Source organism: Papaver somniferum, chromosome 5, assembly GCF_003573695.1.
Source record: "Papaver somniferum cultivar HN1 chromosome 5, ASM357369v1, whole genome shotgun sequence".
Lineage (NCBI taxonomy): Eukaryota > Viridiplantae > Streptophyta > Magnoliopsida > Ranunculales > Papaveraceae > Papaver > Papaver somniferum.
In genome coordinates this window covers 21,981,026-21,996,701 of record NC_039362.1, presented here as the reverse complement: position 1 = coordinate 21,996,701, position 15,676 = coordinate 21,981,026, and the positions used below count along the sequence as shown (strand labels likewise).

The window sequence follows — 15,676 nt, the reverse complement described above, 5'->3', positions numbered from 1 at the left end:
ATAGGAAAGTAAAATTGAAATCTAGAATTATTTTAAAAATTATGAGGTAGGTGTTAAATAGGAAAAGTGTGGGTGGTAAATAGGTAAAACCAACTATTTTTCTTCATAAAAAGTTGATCTTCTTACTTCTAAAAGTCGTTTCAAAATTTTATACCAAATTGACTTCTTGCTTTTTTGACTTCTAGAAGTTAAAAGGTAACTTCTAAGTGTGCATCCAAACACGCTATGAGCATTTCGTCCTTTCCAATAGATTGTTAACTTACATTCCTTTCCTAAAAATTTCTAATCAACGCTAACTTTCCTAATCAAGTATTTTATCCATTTTTCGGTTAGCTAAAAGTATTCAACGTACACCACACGGATCCCGTTTTGAGATTCTTTTTCTTTGGTAGTAGATTTAGAAACATTTGAATTGTTAAATCTCTTATTTTGAGGGATCCATGTGGTGTACGCTGATATGACTATGATAACCGTTGATCAGTAACGATTGACCTAAATCCTTTATTAGAGCAACCGTAGTGTTGTTACTATAAGTCGTATGTGGCATCAAAAATAACACGAGGGCGCGGTTTCGTTTTCTAAAGTCGTCATATTTTCAAATTGCTTTGCCAAATCTGGTAACTGAATTTGACGAGACACACTTTTAAGAAGCGTGGAAGATTTGACTGTGTTTTAAAATACGTTAGATGTTGGAGGATTTTCTTAAAAATTCCTTGTAGGGAGACATTATTTATAAAATCGTCAGTTTCAGGCGTCGTTTACGTTTGTTAAAGTGCAGTTAATGAATGTGTATGGTACCAAATGCATGTTCAAATAGCATTTTGTATAGAAGTGTTTTAAAAACACGTTTTTTTGGATGCGATCAATGCTTCCGCCTGTAATCAGACGTGAATATTAAGGTTTCTCTTAAATGTAGCTCACACATTTATTAACCGTAACCCATATAAAATAAGTGCTTAGTCTAACCAAACAAGCCTTTATAATCATTTTACATAGCCTACAAAATTAGATATAATTATTATATATAACCCAAAATAATAAGATAATCGTTAAATCCCTAAATCAACAACAACAACAATAACAAAAGCTACTTATCTAATTAAATTTATGTAAGATATTTGATATAGTTAATATTTTTGAAGAATAATCAATACCCTCGATCAATTTTAGTGTAATCATGATTGAGAAAAAAAATACATCATCGTAGTGATTTTGTTTTATAGATTATGTTTATGGAGTTCTAGGAGAATGGTCATAGGAAACGAACAAAACATTAGCATTGATGTTGTTGTGGAATTCTTTTAAGAGAACAATTAGAATATACACCCCAATCAACTTTAATGTAATCATAATTAAGAAATATTATTTTAGAAAAAATTAGAACTAGAGTTTATTTTGTTTTGGGGGAAAATAAGAATTAGGGTCTATATATAATTATTCATTATGAGATATTAAAAGAACAACGATAATTAATTTTAAGTACGATTAAAAAAATTATGGTTTATTTTGATTTTGAATAAGAGGGAGATTTAAGTTTAATTGTTAATGAAAAATTAAAACTTGTTTGGTTTTTCATTTTAATTTTTGGCTTTTAATTTTAACTTTAACTTTTTGGATTATGGTTAATAAATATGTGGGCTATATTTAATAGAAGCCAAAATTAATAGCGTTTAGTGAAACGTTATTAAACGTCTCGTTTGTTGCTAACGCAATTAAAACATGCGCTTGAATTTTTTAACAGAAAAATTATAATTCAATGATTTTCGACCGTTTTTTACGCTACAACGGTTATTTTTGTTGATTCATATAAAAATGTAGTTTGCTATCCATTTTCCACACATCTCAACTCTCATAGGTCATTTTATTTTCAAAGAATCAAGCATACGATTCGCGCGGTCCAAGTTTTACGACTTCTCAAGATATCACACTTGCGGAGCTTATCTATCAATATCTCAAGATGTTGTTGTCAATGCAGATCAAACGGAAGCATTGATGCGGTTGAAGGTTAAAGAGAAAATAGAATTAACAATACATTTACTTAAGCAAAGTCGGGGCTCCATTAAGAGTCGTTTACATGTAAGAAGTAAAGAAGTTCAATTATATATTGCAAAATTACTTGAAGTCGACCGGGAATATCAGAGTGGAACCAACTCAAATATGAAGGTCAAGCATATTATGTACAAAATAATTAAAAAATTAATTATATAAATTAAGTAAATACTAATCTAATAATTTTTTTTGCAATAATAGATTATTGAAGCCGGTAAGCGGTTTCAAGCCAATGGTGGGGGGATTTAAGCGCGAAGCGTGTTACCAAATTTTGAAATATTATCCAAATTTCTAGAACAGGCGACATATGTGTTTGATAATAGGTTCGGAATTAATCAAACTCTATAGGATCACTATCAAGTAATGCAGAGTTAACGTTTGTGTATCTTACTTTATTATAATAAACAATTATAATGTGGAAATCAAAGTAAAAGGCACGACAAGATTTTGTTAACGAGGAAACTGCAAATGCAGAAAAACCCCGGGACCTAGTCCAGAATTGAATACTCCCATAATTAAGCCGCTATACAAAATCTACACCAACTTCGTATTGTTGAGACCAAGCAACTACCCCTAGTTCACTTAGTTTCCTCAGTATCCCTGCGCTTCCGACTTCGAAGGTCACATACTGGTACAATTCCTTTGGATCGTATTCCAAACAGTAAAGGAATAACAAATCTATTTGGTAACAACTTTTTTGATTCTTTTTAGATAAAGATATTTCAATTCATACGCAAAGGCTCTTCCATTTAATCTAATAAACTCCTTTGCCTGGTTAGATCAATCTATCTAATAACTATCAAAGCAGTTAAGTTTAGATTCGCACTCAATCAAAATAAATCTCAAAAAGATATATTGAGAATGTCGATCTCACGCAACCAATCAATCGAATAAATCTGATTCTAGTTGGATCTCATATGATCAAGGTATGTGCACACAGAAAGATATGAGAACTAAATAAGAAATCTTTTTCGTCTTCAAATCTTCTTTAATCTTCAATAAACACCTGCACAACACCACTTGAATCTTTTCTGATCAATCACACACATAACGGAGTCTGGTAACAATGGATTATCACACAATGTCTTTAGATCTACAAACAATTCTAAAGATCCCGTGGATACTTCGATCAAGTTTGAGTGAATCTTATACCAGAAGAGAAGATTATCAAGAATAAACAAAATAGATGCAATCAAAGTTTCAACAACCATTAGTCCATCAAATCAATTGAAAACTAATAACACTGCAATTATCTAGTTTCCCACTAACGGTACTCGTAGATCTTCTTGATCCCACAGAAGTCTTTTAACGAGCGGTCGTAAGAGATTTCACCTAATTAGGATACTTTCCTCTCTGAATAGACGGCTCCACCAAAAAGAACAAGAATGAAGTTTTCCCGACTCTTAGGATAGTTTTCTAGAAATGCAAACTTAGGTATTTACAGACCAAGGATGTTTGGACACCAAGGAATTTCCAAAATCGAAAATATTCTCAAGATATGAAATAAATGATAAGAGTTATTGTACATGTTCAAAATATGCTGATATCTCTTCTCTGTAAATCTTTATTCATATTTACATGGATTTATATTCTTGGAATCGGTTATACCACATTTCCAAACAAGTTTAGAATTGGTTGACCTGTATTCCAAGACAACTATGTAATTGATCGAATCGAATCACATACATGGGTTCAATCGGTTCTACCAATCACTAGGATCGGTTATACCTCAATATGGAAATACTTGTGATCGGTCACACAGGTTACCAGGAACGGTTACATCAGTTACCAGGACCGGTTACTATATTCCATGGTATTGCTTGTGATCGGTCACACCTGTTACCAGGACCGATTACCAATTACAAGGATTGATTTCACAACACTCTATGATTGGTCACACCAATTACAAATATCGATCATACCATATCATGGTGATTACTTAGGATTGGTTACACTAATTAATAAAAACTAGTCATACCAAATCATAAGTCAGGCACTTGTGATTAGTTATACTAAGATACATAACAAAGTTACAATCGGTTCTATCATCTCACACATATTGGTAATCCAAAAGTTTTGCAATGAATAGCCGTACCAATAAGCCTAACGATTTCCCTTTCGATTCATAAAACAAGTTCATGAATGTAATTCCTTTAAACATATGTAAACTATTGTACCCTAATATGAAATCTTCACCATAACTTATTCACATAATCATAACAGTATATACAAGATTATGTCGATGTCATATCTACGAAGTTCAAAAGATAAGCGTTATACTTCGTAGTCTAATCCCCTAATACTATGATCATACAAATATGACCATGTCACATCACTAGAGTATCATACAATATGTACAGTATATACAGCTTCGCAGTTATGTTTTCAATATATCACAACTTGAAAGATACGTTAGGAATGTAACAATTCAAGTCAAAATTACTAACCTCAAGAGGAATGATGATGTCGTCATTGTAGTTCGCTTCTTCTTCACATTCTTCGGGTCTTCGGAGTAATACTTGTATGTCTCAACATTCCTAGACTTTCTAGTCTAACCTAAACGAAGTTGACTGTGGTATACAATCAAACGACTTTAGATGAGTTTTGATACACTAAAATATGACAACCAATCTTGACATACCAACGCTTGGTGAGTTCAACCGAGCTATGCTTAAAAATCTCCCCCTTTGTCAATTTTAGTGACAAAACTCTTATTACATATGGATAAACAAATCACATAAGATTTCTTTTTACATGCGCTTGATTCCAAGTTTCAACAACACAATAACCTGCATATATTCAATCAATAAATGTCGTTGTTGACATTTGAATAACAAAAGATTTTACTCCCCCTAAAGGTAAGAGCTAGGTAAATATTCAATCCGGACATTTTTGTTATTCCCCTTTTTGTAGTCATAATACTACAACAACAATATTATATGTTTTTCCCCCTTAGTCAATGTTTTACTCACGCACAAATGTCCTTTTCGTTAGTGATTGCAAATCACTTATTTACTCCATATATTTCTCCCACTTTTTCTCACAAAATGACAAAGGTTCGAGCAAATAAAAGACAAGCCGAAAGAATCTTACAAATATAAAAGACTTGTAAACAACCTATAAGAGTTAAGCACGAAGGTTTCACATACCTCTTTAGATAACCAATGTTAGTTACGAAACTAGCTACAAGTAATTTAGTTTTAATACGTTATCAAGGAAACAATTGCTCGAAGCAATTTTTCCTAATATTTTAACAATTCGACTAAGAAACTTAATTCCCTTGTTAAATCGGTTGCATATGTACAACTTCTTGTTTCGATAAGACCAAAATAAAGATCAGAATTAACTTTATTTTTCTCCTCAGGCTCTAATTATTCAGAAAATAAATTAGACCTTTCCCTTTAGACAAGACAAACACTAGGTTAGTTAACTAGTTTTTCTTGTCAAGGCATTCGATTAGACTTGAATAACCGAATCCTCCAATTTGATAAGTCTAACTAAGATAAGAATTAACTTAGTTTCTCTTATCGGAAATCGATTTGGACTAAACAAATGATCATGTATTTCGTTAAGCCATAAATAATACATACAAACCAAAATAAATTGACTTGCACAATTATTTTCTTAACCAGAGCAATTGAAACAAACATAGACATTATATCACCGCAATGGCACCAAATTTCGTTAAGCAAAAACACTTGATACCCAACAATACAGAAGATACCAAACAATAAGTCAAATAGATTGACAGAGTTTTTCTTACCGGAAAACAATTGAATCATACAAACACATACATCCATACACAATAATTGAATATCAAGCGTACCGAAATTTTGTTAATCAAAAACAAAATATAAACAGGTTTTTCTTAAACAGTTGAACGATTAACTAACAAATTTGTTACCTCAGATTTCGCAGCCTCTTCTTCCCAGAAAGATATATCATTCAGCGCAAGTTGAAATAAGAACTCTCCCCCAGTGTGTTGTCATCCTCTTGCAAGAACAAAAGAACAACAACAAGAGAAACCTTTACTTGAGAAAGGTTAAAATGGTTTTAACTAATGCGTGCCAATAACAAAAGTTGAAAACCCAAAACACATATGTTATGTTAAACCCAATTCTTGTAAACATAAATCGATTCAACAAATTGTGAATTTTTACATATGAGTTTCAATCGGAACACCTTATGATCCTTTGATAAAGCTTACCAACATGGACTAGAACTTAATCCCACTAAATCAAAAAGCCACACAAACCTGTTGATGGTGGATTTTAGTTCAAGGCTAAAATTGTAAAACCAGTATTTTATGCGTTGTCACCCTGCAAAGGGAAAAGTCGTTTAAGAAGTGATGAGTGCAGAAAACTTCTCCACTTTATTTGAAGTAATTCAATATATACATGAAATTCACCCAGAATGGTGCGTGCAACAACAATCCCAAATATTCTGTGAATTTTATCAGCATTATTAATTAATGCATGATTTGCCTAGTATTTCCCGTTCTATGTTCTCAGCCGAACTCTCTTTATTGACATGACATGACATGACGACTGAGTGTTCACTCTCAGCAGAGTAGCATGAATCTCCGTGCCAATATTGAGACATGCATTAAATACCTACACAGGCTGCATCATTCTCTGACAAAGAGAATTTCTAATCGACGCGCTTTTGATTAAAGATAGCTCGATCGAACGTAGTTAATTTCCTTAAGGAAAATCTGGACTGTCCATATGAGTCTCAGAAACGATCGTGGCCACACCAGTTGGCCGCGCAATTTAACAAGCCTAGCCAAACCCTGGAGAAAATAGGCAATTGTTGTGATGACCACCGACGGGTCCACTTATGCCCTAGACGGTCGAACACCACACCATATTCCCCAGCGCCGTCAAACGCCAACCCAAAGAAGGGTGACCGCTATTTTGGGAGAGGCTCGAACGAGCAAGACTGTTCAGGGCAGTCTTAATGCCATCGCAACCGTCCAACTTCGCTGGCCTGGTTGGACGGATTAAATAATCCCATGAATGATCAGGGAAGCGCTAACGCACACGTTGGTGGGCCCACTTCTCCTTCACCCGATTGGTTTTCTCACGGCTAGGCCATGGAGCAATGAAACGATTGCCCAAACCATGGAAGATGTGATGCTTCTAATGGTCGCAGAATTCCACTAGTGTCTTAAATCGATCACAACCATCCAACTTAGCCAGCTTATTTGGATGGTTTAGATCGCATTTAGAACCATCAAGAAGGTGCACATACGTTCACCGTCAGCCCAACATGGACCCCAAGTGATCGATCTCTCCAAAAGAGGATCAGGCGTGCCAAACCGCTTGGCCAAAGTCACGTGTACATGACTGTTTCAAAACCCTAATTAGGGTTTGCGGCAATACACATCTGTCGTAGTTCGATCGTGACCATCCATCTTCGCCAGCCTAAACGGAGGGTGTAGATATAGACTCAAGAGGTCCCAAGGATGTCAATGTGCTCACTGTGGGCCCACCTTTGCGTGTGACTGGCCGACCTATGAAGATTAGGGCTCGGTGCCTCTGTAAGGACCCTCAAGCTCGTCAACGTTATTTGATTGGTCTAGGTATAATCAAAGGACGACTAAGCCGATAATGACTCGAATAATTAGAGATGAACCTTAATTAATAGAAATTAATCTAATGACAATTTATATTTGAAACTAGTATCATTGAATAGATATCGAAAAATTCTGTAGAATGGACTACTCAAATGTGTCTTTCAGATGCTGGACGAAGAATAAATATCAGATTATCATGAAGGGAAAATTAGTGATTATGTTTTAAACCGCCTGACTGACCTTATCGTTTTTCGGGTGCTTTTAGCAATTTTGGTCGGCCTTATCAAGACCAAGTCGAGAAGACTTTCTTTTTATCTTTTCTTTCTTCCTCTTTCTTCTTCTTCTCTCCCTCTCTCCTGTTCTTGCCGCTGATGAGAATTTGTGAAACGAGTTCGAGTCTTTTGAGTTCGTCATGTGAGGCAAATATCAAGGATTGAATTTTCCGTGGTAAAAATGATTGAGAAGTGGAATTAGATTCTAAGGAGAAGGTTAAACAGAAAGAGAAAGTTAGGGTTCCTGAGTTGAGTTTTGTAAATAAAATTGATGTTGAATAAGAGATGTTAATGGATAAAGAAAAGAGGGGTTGTTGTTATATTAAGGAGGTAAAGATTATCTGATGATGAATCGAAAGAAAAAGATTTGTTGAGAATTGAATCAGTTAATTAGGGCTTCTTCTAACTGTTTTGATTTGTCTTAGAAGAAGAAATTAAAGATGTTGAAGACTATAAGTCGTGATTTAAAAAGGAATTTGATGGGTATAAGATGAACTGGTTAACAAATTGAGGTAATTGCTCTCTCGGCAACTTAGTAAAGTTATTGATTTCAAATAATGAGTTTTAAGTTATGGTTGTTGATGAATATGTGATGAAATTGAAGTTTATAGTATGTTGAAATCAAGTAAGTTAATAGAACTGGTGGTGTTGTGATAAATGTTGTTATTGAAGTTTAAGTGTGCTAGAGTTGGAGTTGTTATGGTCTGGATGAATGAGTGATTGCAGGATATGAGGTTTGTTAACTAGGGATAATGAATTGGAGTTGTTGGCGATGTTGTAATGTTGGTGGTGGTGATTATGAGAGTCTCGGATAGTAATGGGAGTTACTGAAATGGAGAAGATGTGTTGAATGATATATAGAATCTGTTTGATATGGAATTGTTATGAAGATGAAAGGGTTAAGGTTGGGAACTGATGATGTCACAGGCTGTTGGAGATTGAGTTAGTAATGGTGCTGGTTCTGCAATTATTGATGTTGAGGTGTGGAATGAATGTTGCAGTTATAACTAATGGGTTGTAAAGGTTATGTTTGTTGGATGTTGTAGTGAAGAACTAGAAGTGATGAAGCTTTGAATAGCAAGGCCATGGGGTGATGTCGAGTTATCGATTTGTGGTGTTGAGAACTGGTCATGAATTGTGTTGTGTGACTTGAAACTGAGGCTGATATGGGTTGGGTATGGATGTGGATGTGATAGACACTGGGCTAGTATTGTAGAATGCAAGTATAACTGTACCTAGTAAAGTTGAGACATTATCTAAGGGTGAAGAAGAACTGAAAGAGGTTGTACTGCAATTGCAGGTAGGCATAGTTTGCATTTATAATTGATATTCGAAGTTTGTTTAAGAATGAATGTATAATTTTAGTTTGGTAGATCTAAAAATGTAAGAAGTAGAGTTGAAGTTGTCTGCAATAGAAGTATACCTGTTAGTCATCCCAGTCAGGTTAGCTGACTCGGTTTGTTAGCTGACTCAGTGTGTCTGACTGAGTTAATTGAGTTGACTCAGTAAACATGTTTGACTCACCGGTTCCCTGTTTAAACTCGTTGACCAGACCGTCGACAAGACTAGACCATTTGATCCTGGACTTTGACTTGACTAACATTGACTATTATTTGACCTTTGACTGTAAGTTTGACCGTTAGTTGATTAGAATGGACCTTATTTACCTAAATTGATGTTTTGGACCCTTTATGGTCCGAATTAGCCTTTGGTTCCTTTTACAAAGTGGTATATCTTTTCTACACTATTCAAATGGACTATAGAACCAACCCAATTGGATTAGTAACCCTTAGAAGTGTTAAAGGTAGAGAATGAAAAGGTGTAGAACTATAAATGGGTTTAGAACCATTAGATAAATTTGTTATGAACCTTGTATGAGCTTTTTGGCTATTTTCTTAGAGTGCCTATGTGATTAACATTACTCTTTATTAACAACGATCGACTCAAAGGATGAACCAGTGGATCGTGGATCTCGAGGTAGGCATGGCTTGTCATCAAATCAGGTGGGAACTCTGTAACCTTCTTGTAATCATTGAGCTTTGTTTCTATCTGCAAGCATGATGTGTTTTTAATATCTGTGTGTACAATGTTTGCAATGTATGTAAATATGTGTGTAATATGTGTTGTGTGAATCCCCCGCAAGGACTGACCGTGTTTCCCCACGGCTTCTTGCTATGTTCTATGTAGGCCGGGGAAAGCCGGTTGAATATTACGCACTTTACATTTCTTAGTTGACCGGGGAAAGCCGGTTAAATATTATGCACTTTAATTTTATTATGATAGTAGGTCTGGGTAAGCCGGTTGAATATTACATAGTAGGTCGGGTTAACCCGGTTAAATATTATATATATATTATTTTATTTCGGGGAAGTCACTCATGTGCATATTATACTTGATTGTGCAGTCTTAGTAGTATGACTGGGTTACTATGATCTTGACTTAGGAAGAAATTCTAGGTTCATGACTGGATATGGTTATTATTTGGAGACTTCGGTCTACGAATAATGATTGGGATTTTTGTGAACCTGCTGTGCGGGGTCAGATCATAGTAATCAAAACCTTATTATATTCAAGGAAAAGATATAAAACTAAAGAAGACTCACGGGACCGGGCCCTAGCCGGCCGACCATGCCCTAGTCGTGGTCGGTCCCACACGTCCTTTATTTTATTATTATTAATTATTATTGTTTCCTTCATCTCATGGAAACTCCTTCACTTTAAGGAAAACTCCTTTATTTCAACAAATTCCTTGATTTCATGGTATTTCCCTAAAATCATGAAAAATAATATAAAATTAGGAAAAGTGCTATGGGACCGGGCTTATTGGCCGGCCGGCCATGCCTTGGCCATAGCCGGTCCCACACTTCATGACTCCTTATTTTATTTTTATTATTTCCATCATCTCATGGAAATTCCTTAACCTTATGAAACTCCTCAATTTCATGGTATTTCCTTCACATCAAGGAAATTACATAAAATTACATAAAATTGGGAAAGGTGTCAAGGGGCCGAGTTTGCTAGCCGTGGACGGTCCCACACCTTGTAATCCCTTATTTTATTATTATTTCCATCATCTCATGGAAATTCCACAGTTTCAGCAAAAACCCTGAATTCTTCATATTTTCTCAAATGAATGCTCAAATGCACGCCAGAAAATATCAAAATTCTCAGGACTGAGACATGAACACTTTGGTGATGTGAGCATATTACCTTGACCGAACAAGGTTGTCACTTTGGCTTGCAATAGGCCGGTCCCATACTTTTTCATCATTTGACCTAATTTGTTCACATTAGGTTCAAACTCTTCCAAACAATTTGGAATTTCATAAAACGATCGTCAGTTAGTCCCATGACCAACCAGGGACGGTTTCATGACCCCTTGGTCGGTCCTTCATCTCTTCATAATTTATTAGGTTTTATCACCTAAGGTTCAGACGAACATTATTTTAATAAATGATTAAACCAGCATTTGATCATCTTTTCACCAACTGGTCTTCAAGAGACTTTGGTATTTTGCTCACTAGAGCATCTGGGAGTTACATGGTCGACTCATCATCCCATGTAGCGGTCCATCCTTCACTCTGTGGTTGATTTTCAATAAATCATCAACTGATCGAAATTAGGGTTTTTGAATCCAAGGTTCATAGTTCCAGATTCAAACGCTAATAATTTTACGTTGATCCCGTGATCAACATTTTAATTAATCATACTCGGTTCAGTTGCCAGTATTCTAAATTAATATTTTATTTGATTTTGTTACCAATAATTCATCAAACGAGCAACATTTGCTCAGATGAGCAATATTTTTTCAGATTAAGGAATATTGGTTCAACTATCAATATTCAACAATCCATCGAATTAGCAATATTTGCTCACTTTAACTATCAACATTTACTCGAGAATTATACCTCTGTCTCAACAGACACGTTCGATTCATGAGTCTTAGAACATTTGCAAATCACGTTCGACTTAGCAATACAAGGACTCATCGTCCCATGAAGTCAGCAACTAACTAACTAAATACATGTCTGCCTTGCAGACCCACAATCATGAGACATCAATCGTGTTACATGGGGGGATATTAACTAGGATTTTGGTCTGGCGGTCTATGACACGTGTGTTCATACACACGATGAGAATGTGAGAAAGTCGTGCAATCAGTTGGAGGAGTTAGCAAAGTAGTGGATGGAAAATCAACCAAGTCTTTGCACGATGAGCAACTGGTTTTAACATGATTTCCACTTCCCCACTCTTTGACTCAAGAAACTGTCACACTTCATGGGATCAAGGTGTTTACAATTCTAGCAATATAAACAAGTCTCCGAATCATGATTGAAACAACAGATAATTTTCGTAAAAACAAGACACTCTTTCGTCAAACAGACAACAAGAGCACACAAACTCATCGTCTGAAAAATTACTCTCAACAGAGCAAATTCAATCAATCAGAACTTATCTTATTTCTTCACGCAGAATACACAACACACCTACAATTTCGATCACCATTGATCTCACACATTTCTCAGCTTCCCTCCTCGACCCATCCTCTCTTGTGACCGAATTGACTCTGGACCGACCATTGTCTTGGTTTAGGCCGGAGTCCAACATATTGATCTCTCGAATTCAAAGCACTCCCTCTTGCAGTGCATCTGTGTGAGGTTAGACAGTTCGCTCGGTTCAAGGAGTTTCCTACGCACGGTCGTCTCCTCAATTCCTTAAAAACCAACAACTCATTTTTCCCCATCTACAGATTGGCGACCACAGTGGGAGATTAATCTCTCGGGTGCAACTCATAATTTCATCAAAGATGGTCGATTATGGGGAGGTCTCAGAAACATCCAATCTCAATTCATTATCTCCCAGCACTGGCGAATTTCTTCCAATTACTACTAAACTCGGCTGGCCCGGTGAAGCTCCCACAGAGGCTGTGAACACTCAAAGCTCAACCACCATTGCTGATCTGATGAAAATCCTAAATGATGTAGTAAAAAATCAAGCGGAAATTGTCAAGATACAGAACGAGGTGTTCTCCCTTTTGAAGTTCTTACAGATAAGTTATCAAGGAAACTAACCTATGATCGCTCTAAAAAGAATGTTCTGGCAATCCTTCCTATGTTACCACTGGTGTTGATTTCTATTCTAAGATCCATACCTCCACCAGCGACGACGAAGACAAAGTCCACACCCATGCTAAGCGCTCCACCAATCTAGCTTGGATGTTCGTGAAAGCTCGGAACAATTCTCACAAATTCATAAAGAAGACCCGTCTATTTCGGCACGCTTCAATAAAGGCTCTTACGATGAAGGGATAATGCTATTTTATAAATCCCTTTTGGAGGATTTACATTCTTGGATCGTAGCCGAAGCAACTGACCGATCGGCTGCTGCTCTACTTAGCCAATCCGAGCCATTCCAGAATAAAGAAGTTTGCAAGGGTATAAGGAAAAACGGGTATTCTTCCAATCCAAAACTCAAACTCCATCCTTCCATGAACGTTGTTGCTGAAGGAAGTAAAAATAAAACTGAGGCACAAAAACACAGGCATGCTTCTCCAGTATCCCAGGATCCTCCACAAAGGAAGGATAATCAAACCAGAAATGCACAAATGTCGACTCAGTGTCAACAAAATGACCAGACAGACCCGGACTTCCCTCTTCCCATTGAAAAGTGATCGAGTTGCTAGAAGTCTGGATCCAAGATGGTGCAATCAAATTTCCATACGTCAGGAAAAAGCTGATTGAAGAAGAAATGGAGAATCCTCATTATTGTCGCTTTCATAGGTTCGTCAATCATCCAACAAGCGACTGCAAGGTTTTGAAGCGCATCTTCAGGGAAAAGGTCGAATCAGGAGAACTTAACTTGGGGACTGAAGGGGTGCACAAGGATCCTCTCTCAGTCAGGACTTTGTCTCTCTGAACAACCTGTCAAAGAAGCGGTTCATGTTCGAACATATATGTGAAATATTCTATCCGTCGAAGACACAAAGGAAAGGCATGTTCACAACACTGAATCACATGATGTCAGGGAGACGACTGTCCATTTCCGAAAATACTCCATGGGCTTTCATTCACAGACAAGGAGATGCACGACCGTAGACTGCTTACCATAGTCGATCTCAAAGGAAACAAATTTGGAAGAACTTTGATCCTCCATCAACTTAATTCCACCGAAGACTCTTAGAGCCTCATGCATCACTCGAAAATAAGCTACTCATGTTCCCATCTCAATCAAGAATCATGAAGGAACGCTCAGATATGCTTATGGCTACATTACTTTCAAGATGAAAATAGGCTCAACCTAGACATAAGCCAAGTTTTTCATAGTCAAGGAAGATCCAGGATATGACATGATCCTTGGACGAACATGGATCCATGCTGAAAAGATGGCTACTGACAAAACACCTTTGGTTTCACATCTCTCCAACGAAGAAGGTTCGATCCAGGGGATTTGGTGAGCGCTCCGTCGTCATGGCACTGGGAGGAAATTCTGATTAGGTTGAAACAAGAACCTGAAGAAGGTGCATCGACATTTCTCAAAATATTTTACACTCAGGCAAGTCACATTCCTCCTATGTCCCTATCATATATTCTCCTACATGCTCTCCTAGCATGAGGACTCAATTCTGCTAACAACTCAGTCGTTGCAAGGCGTCATGAATGGATATCTTCACCACAATAATATTTTACCAAGTGGTTGCACCTCGTCGAATCGAGCATCTCACTGGAATGTTCATTTTAGAGACGATATGCAATCATGACAAGGAATGTCTTGGATGTACTCATGTTCCGCATTCAGGAATGTCCACCGGCGAATCATGCAAAAGTGTTGACGCCTGTACGAGCATGAAATCTCACATGTTGGAGGACTAGTTAAGGAAAATCCGAACAGAAGATATTCAAGACCAAGACGATCATGCCTAAGACGTTCTCTTAAGGGATATGATCCTTTGAACCTCAAGCTTCTGAAGTTTGAAGCAAGATTTTCTTAATTTATTCATGGTTTGATCAATCCCTCGAAAACATATGCAATACTTGCATTCAGTACTTGAATCTCTTTCAGCAATCAACATCAGTTTATTTAAATGAAAATCTTTATCAAACCAAAAGAAAATCCCTACAACTCTCAACCGCCTACTTTTCCAAGGCCAACTGAAAATAAAAAATCGGTCATCTCTCGACGCTTTATTCTTAGAAGCCTTCAAATTGTACTCCTAATCAAAGAGTACACCTTCTATAATGGCGCCTCTAGCTTCAGCACACACATCTCGATGATGACACACTGATTCAACACCAACACGATCAAAGTGTAACCGAATTTATCCCATGATAAGACTTCTGAAGCAGATGCAACATCATTCATCCATGGATGGCACATACTCCTTCAACATACATCGGGGACTTGATCTTATTGGAGAAATCAATTCTATTTCAATAAATGTTATCCACACAACAAGTTATTGCAACCTGATGTGATTCCATGAAACTTCATCAACGGGTCTCTCTACATCACAAGCCCTTGCACGACTGAGGAACTTCCTCTCTTCACTGATCACATCCAGAATGGAAACTGTCGCTGCTATCTACCGCAACAACGTCGATTCCCTGATAAGGCGCTTCACGGTAAAGGTTCTGGAGAATTTGGGTTAAACCCTACACCCTCATCTTAGGGACGCTCAACTCATCAATTAGTTCGCGAATGTAAAGGCTCACCGGATGAAGGAGTAAAGACTATGTCGATAATCATGGATCTAGCCTTTTCGGTCTCTTGAGCAACTCCG

At 36.8% G+C, this 15,676-nt stretch overlaps 1 long non-coding RNA gene across 1 annotated transcript; it reads left to right on the top strand.

The window, feature by feature from the left end:
- The first annotated feature begins 7,945 nt into the window (after positions 1 to 7,945).
- Positions 7,946 to 9,987, top strand: LOC113281142. Its single transcript, XR_003325944.1, has 2 exons — positions 7,946 to 9,199; positions 9,849 to 9,987. It is a non-coding gene; the product is annotated as an uncharacterized LOC113281142 (long non-coding RNA).
- Positions 9,988 to 15,676: the final 5,689 nt, after the last annotated feature.